This window comes from Peromyscus eremicus, chromosome 1 (genome assembly GCF_949786415.1).
Source record: "Peromyscus eremicus chromosome 1, PerEre_H2_v1, whole genome shotgun sequence".
Taxonomy (NCBI): Eukaryota; Metazoa; Chordata; class Mammalia; order Rodentia; family Cricetidae; genus Peromyscus; species Peromyscus eremicus.
Genome location: NC_081416.1, coordinates 161,352,822 through 161,366,405, shown reverse-complemented (window position 1 = coordinate 161,366,405; position 13,584 = coordinate 161,352,822).

The following is a 13,584-nucleotide window of genomic DNA, read 5'->3' as shown; positions in this document are numbered from 1 at the left end:
CCAGAAGACTGAGCTTGCTCAGAACAAAAGATCTGTGCTTCCTACACACACTGGCAATATCTAGTTCAACTCTAATTAGGAAACTTATAAGAACAGTAGCTTCACTTCAGACTAATACACTGTACTTGCTGTGTAGAGAAAGGAGGGCGATTTGCACTGTGTATGGCAATGGGAGAGCATTAGTGACTTTCCTTACCAGAAAACAACTCTTGCTCATAGGACCAGAAACTGCATGTGATTCAACTCCGTTTATGAATGGGAAATAAACACTAGTGCGCCTTACAAGAAACACACTCTGCTTTTGAGAAAAGAGCACTCTTCTACTCTACTGTGTTTCTTACAGGGCCAGAACAGTGAGCTTGCTCAGAAAAAAAAGAACTGGGCTTCCTACACACAGGGACTATATTTGGTTCAACTCTGCTTAGGAATCTGACAAGAACAGTAGCTTCTCCTCAGTCCAATACACTGTACTTGCTGGGAAAAGACGCAAGTGCTATTAGCACTATGAATGGCAATGGGTATGCTTTAGTGACTTTAATTACCAGAAAACAACTCTTGCTCATAGGCCCAGTAACTGCATGTGATTCAACTTCGTTTTTGAATCAGAAACAAACACTAGCTTGCCTTATAAGAAACACACTGTGCTTTTGAGAAAAGAGCACTCTTCTACTCTACTGTGTTTCCTATAGGGCCAGAATAGTCAGTAAGCTCAGAACAAAAGAACTGTGCTTCCTACACACAGGGGCCATATATAGTTCAACTCTGCTTAGGAAACTGAAAAAAAAAGTAGCTTCTCTTCAGTCCAATACACTGTATTCCTAGGAACAGACACGAGTGCTATATGCACTTTGTATGGCAGTGGGAGCACAATCGTGACTTTACTTACTATAAAACAACTCTTGCTCGTTGGACCAGATACTGCATGTGATTCAACTCCTCTTATGAATGGGAAACAAACACAAGCTTGCCTAACAAGAAACACATTCTGCTTTTGAGAAAAGAGCACTCTTCTACTCTACTGTGTTTCCTATAGCGCCAGAAAAGTTAGCTTGCTCAGAACAAAGAACTGTGCTTCCTACACACACGGGCAATATCTAGTTCAACTCTGCTTAGGAAAGTGACAAGAAAAGTACCTTCTCTTTAGTCCAAAACACTGTACTTGCTGGGAAGAGATGCGAGTGCTATTTGCACTGTGTATGGCAATGGGAGCGCATTAGTGACTTTCCTTACCAGAATACAACTTTTGCTTGTAGGACCAAAAATTGAATGTGATACAACTCCGTTTATGAATTGGAAACAAACACTAGCTCGCCTTACAAGACACACACTCTGCTTTTGAGAAAAGAGCATTTTTCTACTCTGTTGTGTTTCCTACAGGACCAGAACAGTGAGCTTGCTCAGAACAAAAAAACTGTGCTTTCTACCCCAAAGGGCCATATCTAATTCAAATCTGCTCAGGAAACTGACAAGAAGAGTATTTTCTCTTCAGTCCAATACACCGTAGTTGCTGGGATCAGATGCGAGTGCTATTTACATTGTATAAGGCAAGGAGAGCGCATTAGTGACAATCCTTACCGGAAAACAACTCTTGCTCATAGAATCAGATACTGAAAGTTATTCAACTCCGTTTTTGAATGGGAAACAAACACTAGCTCGCCTTACAAGAAACACACTCTGCTTTTGAGAAAAGTGCACTCTTCTACTCTACTGTGTTTCCTATGGGGCTAGAACAGTGAGCTTGCTCAGAACAAAAGAACTGTGCTTCCTACACACACGGGCTTTATCAGGTTCAACTCTACTTAGGAAAGTGGCAAGAACAGTAGCTTCTCTTTATTACAATACACTGTACTTTTTGGGTAGAGAAGCGAGTGCTATTTGTACTGTGTATGGCAATTAGAGCACAAGAGTGACTTTCCTAACATGAAAACAACTCTTGCTCATAGGACCAGAAAGTGCATGTGATTCAACTCCGTTTATGAATGGGAAACAAACACTAGCTTGCCTTACAAGAAACACACTCTGTTTTTGAGAAAAGAGTACTCTTCTACTTTACTGTGATTTCAAATGGCCACAAGAATGTGCTTGCTCAGAACAAAAGAACTGTGCTTCTTAAACACATGGGACATATCTAGTTCAGCTCTGCTTAGGAAACTGTCAAGAACAGTACCATCTCTTCAGTACAATACACTGTAATTGCTGCGAACAGACTCGAGTGCTACATGCACTGTGCCTGGCAATGGGGGCACAATAGTGACATTCCCTACCAGAAAACAACTCATGCTTGTAAAACCAGAAACTGTATGTGATTCAACTATGTTTATGAATGGGAAACACTAGCTTGTCTTACAGGAAACACACTCTGCTTTTGAGAAAAAAGCACTCTTCTAAACTATTGTGTTTCTTATAGGACCAGAATAGTGAGCATGCTCAGAACAAAGAATTTTGCTTACTATACACATTGTCCATATCTAGTTCAACTCTGCTTAGGAAACTGACAAGAACAGGAGCTTCTCTTCAGTCCAATACACTGTATTTGCTGGGAACATAAGCGAGAGCTGTTTACATTGTGTATGGCAATGGGAGCACAATAGTGACTTTCCTGACCAGAAAACAACTTTTGCTTGTAGGACCTAAAACTGTTTGTGATTCATCTTTGTTTATGAATGTGAAACAAACTCTAGCTCGCCTTACAAGAAACACACTCTGCTTTTGAGAAAAGAGCACTCTTCTACTCTACTGTGTTTCCTATAGGGCCAGAAGAGTGAGCTTTCTCAGAACAAAAGAACTGTGCTTCCTAAACACACCGGCTATATCTAGTTGAACTCTGCTTAGGAAACTAACAAAAATAATAGCCTTTCTTCAGTCCAATACACTTTACTTGCTGGGAACATACACGAGTGCGTTTAGTACTGTGTATGGCAATGGGAGCGCAATAGTGACTTTCATTACCAGAAAACAAATCTTGCTCGTAGAAACAGAATCTGCATGTGTTTGAACTCCATTTATGAATGGGAAACAAACTTTAGCTCGCCTTACGTGAAACTCTCTCTGCTTTTGAGAAAAGAGCATTCTTCTACTCTACTGTGTTTCCTTTAGGGCCAGAACAGTGAGCTTGCTCCGATAAAAAGAACAGTGCTTCCTACACACATGGACCATATCGAGTTCAACTCTGCTTAGGAAACTGTCAAGAACATAGCTTCTTTTCAGTCCAATACAATGTACTTGCTGGGAACAGACGTGAGTGCTATTTGCACTGTGTATGGCAAGGGGAGCGCTAGAGTGACTTACCTTACCAGAAAACAACTCTTGTTCGTAGGAACAGAAACTGCATGTGATTCAACTCCTTTTATGAATCAGAAACAAACACTAGCTCGTCTTACAAGAAACACACTCTGCTTTTGAGAAAAGAGCACTCTTCTACTCTACTGTGTTTCCTGTAGGGCCAGAAGAGTGTGCTTGCTCAGAACAAAAGAACTGTGCTTCCTACACACTCGGGCCATATCTAGTTCAACTCTTTTTAGGAAACTGACGTGAATTGTAGCTTGTTTTTAGTCCAATACACTGTACTTGCTCGTCACAGACGCGAGTGCTATTTGCACTGTGTATGGCAATGGGAGCACAATAGTGATTTTCCTTACAGAAAACAACTCTTGTTCATAGGACCAGAAACTGCATGTTATTCAAATCCGTTTATGAATGGGAAACAAACACTAACTCGCCTTACAAGAAACACTCTCTGCTATTTAGAAAAGAGCACTCATCTACTCAACTGTGTTTCCCTTAAAGCCAGAAAAGTGAGCTTGCTCAGAACAAAAGAACTGTGCTTCCTACACACTGGCCATATCTAGTTCAACTCTGCTTAGGAAACAGAAAAGAACAGTAGCTACTCTTCAGTCCAATACACTGTACTTGCTTGTCACAGACGCGAGTGCTATTTGCACTGTGTATGGCAATGGGAGCACAATAGTGATTTTCCTTACAGAAAACAACTCTTGTTCATAGGACCAGAAACTGCATGTTATTCAAATCCGTTTATGAATGGGAAACAAACACTAACTCGCCTTACAAGAAACACTCTCTGCTATTTAGAAAAGAGCACTCATCTACTCAACTGTGTTTCCCTTAAAGCCAGAAAAGTGAGCTTGCTCAGAACAAAAGAACTGTGCTTCCTACACACTGGCCATATCTAGTTCAACTCTGCTTAGGAAACTGAAATGAACTGTAGCTTCTTTTCTGTGCCATACACTGTACTTGTTGGGAACAGATGCGAGTGCTATTTGCACTGTGTGGCAATTGGATCGCAGCAGTGACTTAACTTACCAGAAAACAACTCTTGTTTGTAGGACCAGAAACTGCATGTGATTCAACTCTGTTTATGAATGGGAAAAAAGACTAGCTCACTTTACAAGAAACAGACTCTGCTTTTGAGAAAAGAGCACTCATCTACTCTACTGTGTTTCCAATATGGCCAGAAGGGTGAGCATGCTCAGAACAAAAAAAAATGTGCTTCCTACAAACACGAGCCATATCTATTTCAACTCTGCTTAGGAATCTGACAAGAACAGTAGCTTCTCTTCAGTCCAAAACACTGTACCTGTTGGGAACAGCCAAGAGTGATATATGCACTGTGTATGGTAAGGGGAGCACATTAGTGACTTTCCTTACCAGAAAACAACTCTTGCTTGTAGGACCAGAAATTGCAAGTGATTCAACTCCGTTTATGAATGGGAAAAAACACTAGCTCGCCTTACAAGAAACACACTCTGCTTTTGATAAAAGAACACTCTTCTACTCAACTGTGTTTTTCTAAAGGACCGAAGTGTGAGCTTGCTCAGAACAAAAAAACTGTGCTTCCTACACACATGGGCCATATCTATTTCAACTCTGCTTAGGAAACTGAAAAGAACAGTAGCTTCTCTTCAGTCCAATATACTGTACTTGCTGGGAACAGAAGTGAGTACAATTTGCACTGTGTTTGGCAATGGGAGAGCAATAGTGACTTTCCTTATCAGAAAACAAGTCTTGTTTGTAGGACCAGACCCTGCATGTGATTCAAATTCGTTTATGAATGGGAAACAAACACTAGCTTGCCTTACAAGAATCACACTCTACTTTTAAGAAAAGAGCACTCTTCTACTCAACTCTGTTTCCCTAAAAGCCAGAGAAGTGAGCGTGCTCAGAACAATAGGACTGTGCTTCCTACACATGGGACATATCTAGTTCAACTCTGCTTAGGAAACTGACATGAACTGTAGCTTCTCTTTAGTCCAATACACTGTACTTTCTGGGAACAGAAACGAGTGTTATTTGCACTGTGTATGGCAAAGGGATCGCTATAGTGACTTACCTTACCAGAAAACAACTCTTGTTCATAAGAACAGAAACTGCATGTGATTCAACTACTTTAATGAATGGGAATCAAATACTAGCTCGCCTTACAAGAAACACACTGTGTTTTTGAGAAAAGAGCACTCTTCTATTCTACTGTGTTTCCTATAGAGACAGAAGAGTGTGCTTGATCAGAACAAATGAACTATGCTTCCTACACAGTCGTGCCATATCTAGTTCAACTCTGTTTAGGAAACTGACATGAATTGTAGCTTCTCTTCAGTCCAATACACTGTACTTGCTGGTCACAGACTCGAGTGCTATTTTCATGGTGTATGGCAATGGGAGCAAAATAGTGACTTTCCTTACCAGAAATCAACTCTTGCTCATAGGACCAGATACTGAATGTTATTCACCTCCGTTTTGAATGGGAAACAAACACTAGCTCGCCTTACAAGAAACACACTCTGCTCTTTAGAAAAGAGCACTCTACTACTCAACTGTGTTTCCCTTAAGGCCAGAAGAGTGAGCATGCTCAGAAGAAAAGAACTGTGCTTCCTACACACTGGCCATATCTAGTTTAACTCTGCTTAGGAAACTGACATGAGCTGTGACTTCTTTTCAGTCCAATACACTGTACTTTTTGGGAACAGACGCAAGTACTATTTGCACTGTGTATGGCAATGGGAGCACAGCAGTGACTTAACTTACCAAAGAACAACTCTTGTTCATAGGACCAGAAACTGCATGTGATTCAACACTGTTTATGAATGGGAAAAAACATTAGTTTGCCTTACAAGAAACACACTCTGCTTTTGAGAAAAGAGCACTCTTCTACTCTACGCTGTTTCCTATAGGGCCAGAAGAGTGAGCTTGCTCAGAACAAAAGTACTCTGCTTCCAACACACACGGGCCATATCAAGTTCAACTCTGCTTAGGAAACTGACATGAACTGTAGCTTCTCTTTAATACAATACACTGTACATTTTGGGAACATACGCGAGCGCTATTTGCCTTGTGTATGGCAATGGGAGCGCAGAGGTGAATTTCCTTACCAGAAAACAACTCTTGTTCGTAGGAGCAGAAACTGCATGTGATTCAACTCCGTTTATGAGTGGGAAACAAACAATAGCTCGCCTTACAAGAAACACACTCTGCTTTTGAGAAAAGAGCACTCTTCTTCTCTACCCTGTTCCCTATAGGGCCAGAGGAGTGAGCTTGCTCAGTACAAAAGAACAGTGCTTCCTACACACACTGGCAATATCTAATTCAACTCTGCTTTGGAAACTGATAAGAACGTTAGCTTCTCTTCAGTCCAATACACTGTACTTCCTGGGCAGAGACGTGAGTGCTATTTGCACTGTGTATTGAAATATGAATGCAATAGTGACTTTCCTTACCACAAAACAAATCATGCTCATAGGACCAGAAACATGCATGTTATTCAACTCTGTTTATGAATGGGAAACAAACACAAGCTCGCCTTACAAGAAACACACTCTGCTTTTGAGAAAAGAGCACTCTTCTACTCTACTGTGTTTCCTATAGTGCCAGAGCAGTTAGCTTGCTCAGAACAAAAGAACTGTGCTTTCTACACACAGGAGCAATATCTAGTTCAACTCTGCTAAGAAACTGACAAGAACAGTAGCTTCTCTGAAGTCCAATACACTGTACTAACTGGGAACAGACGTGAGTGCTATTTGCACTGTGTAATGCAATGGGAGCGCAATAGTGACTCTCCTTACCAGAAAACAACACTTGCTCTTCGACCACATACTTCATGTGATTCAACTCCGTTTATGAATGACAAACAAAAACAAGCTTGCCTAACAAGAAACACACTCTGCTTTTGAGAAAAGAGCACTCTTCTACTCTACTGTGTTTCCTATAGCGCCAGAAGAGTTAGATTGCTCAGAAAAAAAGAACTGTGCTTCCTACAAACACGGATAATATCTAGTTCACTCTGCTTAGGAAACTGACAAGAACAATCACTTTTCTTCAGTCCAATACAGTGTACTTGCTGGGAAGAGACAGGAGTGTTATATGCACTGTGAATGGCAATTGCTGCACAATAGTGACTTTCCTTTCCAGAAAAGAACTCATGCTTGTAGGAACATTAATTTCATGTGAATCAACTCCGTTCATTAATGGGAAACAAACAGTAGCTCGCCTTACAAGAAACACACTCTGCTTTTAAGAAAAGAGCACTCTTCTACTCAACTCTGTTTCCCTAAAAGCCAGAGAAGTGAGCGTGCTCAGAACAATAGGACTGTGCTTCCTACACATGGGACATATCTAGTTCAACTCTGCTTAGGAAACTGACATGAACTGTAGCTTCTCTTTAGTCCAATACACTGTACTTTCTGGGAACAGAAACGAGTGTTATTTGCACTGTGTATGGCAAAGGGATCGCTATAGTGACTTACCTTACCAGAAAACAACTCTTGTTCATAAGAACAGAAACTGCATGTGATTCAACTACTTTAATGAATGGGAATCAAATACTAGCTCGCCTTACAAGAAACACACTGTGTTTTTGAGAAAAGAGCACTCTTCTATTCTACTGTGTTTCCTATAGAGACAGAAGAGTGTGCTTGATCAGAACAAATGAACTATGCTTCCTACACAGTCGTGCCATATCTAGTTCAACTCTGTTTAGGAAACTGACATGAATTGTAGCTTCTCTTCAGTCCAATACACTGTACTTGCTGGTCACAGACTCGAGTGCTATTTTCATGGTGTATGGCAATGGGAGCAAAATAGTGACTTTCCTTACCAGAAATCAACTCTTGCTCATAGGACCAGATACTGAATGTTATTCACCTCCGTTTTGAATGGGAAACAAACACTAGCTCGCCTTACAAGAAACACACTCTGCTCTTTAGAAAAGAGCACTCTACTACTCAACTGTGTTTCCCTTAAGGCCAGAAGAGTGAGCATGCTCAGAAGAAAAGAACTGTGCTTCCTACACACTGGCCATATCTAGTTTAACTCTGCTTAGGAAACTGACATGAGCTGTGACTTCTTTTCAGTCCAATACACTGTACTTTTTGGGAACAGACGCAAGTACTATTTGCACTGTGTATGGCAATGGGAGCACAGCAGTGACTTAACTTACCAAAGAACAACTCTTGTTCATAGGACCAGAAACTGCATGTGATTCAACACTGTTTATGAATGGGAAAAAACATTAGTTTGCCTTACAAGAAACACACTCTGCTTTTGAGAAAAGAGCACTCTTCTACTCTACGCTGTTTCCTATAGGGCCAGAAGAGTGAGCTTGCTCAGAACAAAAGTACTCTGCTTCCAACACACACGGGCCATATCAAGTTCAACTCTGCTTAGGAAACTGACATGAACTGTAGCTTCTCTTTAATACAATACACTGTACATTTTGGGAACATACGCGAGCGCTATTTGCCTTGTGTATGGCAATGGGAGCGCAGAGGTGAATTTCCTTACCAGAAAACAACTCTTGTTCGTAGGAGCAGAAACTGCATGTGATTCAACTCCGTTTATGAGTGGGAAACAAACAATAGCTCGCCTTACAAGAAACACACTCTGCTTTTGAGAAAAGAGCACTCTTCTTCTCTACCCTGTTCCCTATAGGGCCAGAGGAGTGAGCTTGCTCAGTACAAAAGAACAGTGCTTCCTACACACACTGGCAATATCTAATTCAACTCTGCTTTGGAAACTGATAAGAACGTTAGCTTCTCTTCAGTCCAATACACTGTACTTCCTGGGCAGAGACGTGAGTGCTATTTGCACTGTGTATTGAAATATGAATGCAATAGTGACTTTCCTTACCACAAAACAAATCATGCTCATAGGACCAGAAACATGCATGTTATTCAACTCTGTTTATGAATGGGAAACAAACACAAGCTCGCCTTACAAGAAACACACTCTGCTTTTGAGAAAAGAGCACTCTTCTACTCTACTGTGTTTCCTATAGTGCCAGAGCAGTTAGCTTGCTCAGAACAAAAGAACTGTGCTTTCTACACACAGGAGCAATATCTAGTTCAACTCTGCTAAGAAACTGACAAGAACAGTAGCTTCTCTGAAGTCCAATACACTGTACTAACTGGGAACAGACGTGAGTGCTATTTGCACTGTGTAATGCAATGGGAGCGCAATAGTGACTCTCCTTACCAGAAAACAACACTTGCTCTTCGACCACATACTTCATGTGATTCAACTCCGTTTATGAATGACAAACAAAAACAAGCTTGCCTAACAAGAAACACACTCTGCTTTTGAGAAAAGAGCACTCTTCTACTCTACTGTGTTTCCTATAGCGCCAGAAGAGTTAGATTGCTCAGAAAAAAAGAACTGTGCTTCCTACAAACACGGATAATATCTAGTTCACTCTGCTTAGGAAACTGACAAGAACAATCACTTTTCTTCAGTCCAATACAGTGTACTTGCTGGGAAGAGACAGGAGTGTTATATGCACTGTGAATGGCAATTGCTGCACAATAGTGACTTTCCTTTCCAGAAAAGAACTCATGCTTGTAGGAACATTAATTTCATGTGAATCAACTCCGTTCATTAATGGGAAACAAACAGTAGCTCGCCTTACAAGAAACACACTCTGCTTTTTAGAAAAGAGCACTCTTCTACTGTACTGTGTTTCCCATATTGCTAAAAGAGTGAGCTATCTCAGAACAAATTAATTGTGCTTCCTAAACTCATGGGCCATATCTAGTTCAACTCTGCTTAGGAAACTGACAAGAACACTAGCTTCTCTTCAGTCCAATACACTGTTCTTGCTGGGAACAGACGCGAGTGCTATGTGCACTGTGTATGGCAATGGGAGCAAAATAGTATCTTTCCTTACCAGAAAACAACTCTTTCTCATAGGACCAGAAGCTACATGTGATTCAACTCTGTTTATGAATGGGAAAAAAACACTAGCTCGCCTTACAAGAAACACACATTTCTATTGAGAAAAGAGCACTCTTCTACTCTACTGTGTTTTCTATTGGGGCAGACCAGTAGCTTGCACAGAAGAAAATAACTGTGCTTCCTAAACACACGGGACATATCTAGTTCAACTCTGCTTAGGAAACTGACAAGACCAGTAGCTTCTCTTCCGTCCAATACAGTGTACTTGCTGGGAACAGACGTGAGTGCTATTTGCACTGTGAATGCCAATTGAAGCACAATAGTGACTTTCCTTTCCAGAAAAAAAACTCTTGCTCGTAGGAACATAAACTGCATGTAATTCAACTACGTTCATGAATGGGAAACAAACACTAGTTCGCCTTACATGAAACACACTCAGCTTTTGAAGAAAGAGCACTCTTCAATTCTACAGTGTTTCTATAGGACTAAAAGAATGAGCTTGCTTAGAACAATAGAACTGTACTGCCTAAACACACGGGCCATACCTAGATCAACTCTGCTTAGGAAACTGACAGAACAATAGTTTCTCTTCAGTCCAATACACTGTACATGCTGGGAACAGACGCGAGTGCTATGTGCACTGTGTATGGCAATGGGAGCAAAATAGTATCTTTCCTTACCAGAAAACAACTCTTGCTCATAGTTCCAGAAACAGCATGTGATTCAACTCGGATTATGGATGTTAAACAAACATTAGCTTGACATACAAGAAACACACATTGCTTTTTAGGAATCAGCACTCTTCTACTCTACTGTGTTTTCTATTGGACCAGAACAGTGAACTTGAACAGAACAAATGAACTGTGCTTCCTACACACACGAGCCATATCTAGTTCAACTCTGCTTAGGAAACTGACAAGAAGAGTAGATTCTCTTCGGTCCAATACACTGTACTTGCTGGCAACAGACGCGAGTGCTATTTGCACTGTGTATGGCAAGGGGAGCATATTAGTGTCTTTCCTTACCAGAAAACAACTCTTGCTCGTAGGACCAGAAACTGAATGTGATTCAACTCCATTTATGAATCGGAAACAAACACTAGCTCGCCTTACAAGAAACACACTCTGCTTTGAAAAAAAGAACACTCTTCTAGTCTACTGTGTTTCCAATAAGGACAGAAAAGTGTGCTTGCTCAGAACAAAAGAACTGTGCTTTCCACACTCAGGCCATATCTAGTTCATCTATGCTTGAAAAACTGACATGAACTGTGGCTTCTCTTCAGTCAAATACACTGTACTTGCTGGAAACAGACGAGAGTGCTATTTGCACTGTGTATGGCAATGGGAGCTCAATAGTGACTTTACTTACCAGAAAACAACTCTTGTTCATAGGACGGGAAACTGCATGTGATTCAACTCCGTTTATGAATGGGAAACAAACACTAGCTTGCCTTACAAGAAACAGAATCTGCTTTTGAGAAAAGAGCACTCTTCTACTCTACTCTGTTTCCTATAGGGCCAGAAGACTGAGCTTGCTCAGAACAAAAGATCTGTGCTTCCTACACACACTGGCAATATCTAGTTCAACTCTAATTAGGAAACTTATAAGAACAGTAGCTTCACTTCAGACTAATACACTGTACTTGCTGTGTAGAGAAAGGAGGGCGATTTGCACTGTGCATGGCAATGGGAGAGCATTAGTGACTTTCCTTACCAGAAAACAACTCTTGCTCATAGGACCAGAAACTGCATGTGATTCAACTCCGTTTATGAATGGGAAATAAACACTAGTGCGCCTTACAAGAAACACACTCTGCTTTTGAGAAAAGAGCACTCTTCTACTCTACTGTGTTTCTTACAGGGCCAGAACAGTGAGCTTGCTCAGAAAAAAAAGAACTGGGCTTCCTACACACAGGGACTATATTTGGTTCAACTCTGCTTAGGAATCTGACAAGAACAGTAGCTTCTCCTCAGTCCAATACACTGTACTTGCTGGGAAAAGACGCAAGTGCTATTAGCACTATGAATGGCAATGGGTATGCTTTAGTGACTTTAATTACCAGAAAACAACTCTTGCTCATAGGCCCAGTAACTGCATGTGATTCAACTTCGTTTTTGAATCAGAAACAAACACTAGCTTGCCTTATAAGAAACACACTGTGCTTTTGAGAAAAGAGCACTCTTCTACTCTACTGTGTTTCCTATAGGGCCAGAATAGTCAGTAAGCTCAGAACAAAAGAACTGTGCTTCCTACACACAGGGGCCATATATAGTTCAACTCTGCTTAGGAAACTGAAAAAAAAAGTAGCTTCTCTTCAGTCCAATACACTGTATTCCTAGGAACAGACACGAGTGCTATATGCACTTTGTATGGCAGTGGGAGCACAATCGTGACTTTACTTACTATAAAACAACTCTTGCTCGTTGGACCAGATACTGCATGTGATTCAACTCCTCTTATGAATGGGAAACAAACACAAGCTTGCCTAACAAGAAACACACTCTGCTTTTGAGAAAAGAGCACTCTTCTACTCTACTGTGTTTCCTATAGCGCCAGAAAAGTTAGCTTGCTCAGAACAAAGAACTGTGCTTCCTACACACACGGACAATATCTAGTTCAACTCTGCTTAGGAAAGTGACAAGAAAAGTACCTTCTCTTTAGTCCAAAACACTGTACTTGCTGGGAAGAGATGCGAGTGCTATTTGCACTGTGTATGGCAATGGGAGCGCATTAGTGACTTTCCTTACCAGAATACAACTTTTGCTTGTAGGACCAAAAATTGAATGTGATACAACTCCGTTTATGAATTGGAAACAAACACTCGCTCGCCTTACAAGACACACACTCTGCTTTTGAGAAAAGAGCATTTTTCTACTCTATTGTGTTTCCTACAGGACCAGAACAGTGAGCTTGCTCAGAACAAAAAAACTGTGCTTTCTACCCCAAAGGGCCATATCTAATTCAAATCTGCTCAGGAAACTGACAAGAAGAGTATTTTCTCTTCAGTCCAATACACCGTAGTTGCTGGGATCAGATGCGAGTGCTATTTACATTGTGTAAGGCAAGGAGAGCGCATTAGTGACAATCCTTACCGGAAAACAACTCTTGCTCATAGAATCAGATACTGAAAGTTATTCAACTCCGTTTTTGAATGGGAAACAAACACTAGCTCGCCTTACAAGAAACACACTCTGCTTTTGAGAAAAGTGCACTCTTCTACTCTACTGTGTTTCCTATGGGGCTAGAACAGTGAGCTTGCTCAGAACAAAAGAACTGTGCTTCCTACACACACGGGCTTTATCAGGTTCAACTCTACTTAGGAAAGTGGCAAGAACAGTAGCTTCTCTTTATTACAATACACTGTACTTTTTGGGTAGAGAAGCGAGTGCTATTTGTACTGTGTATGGC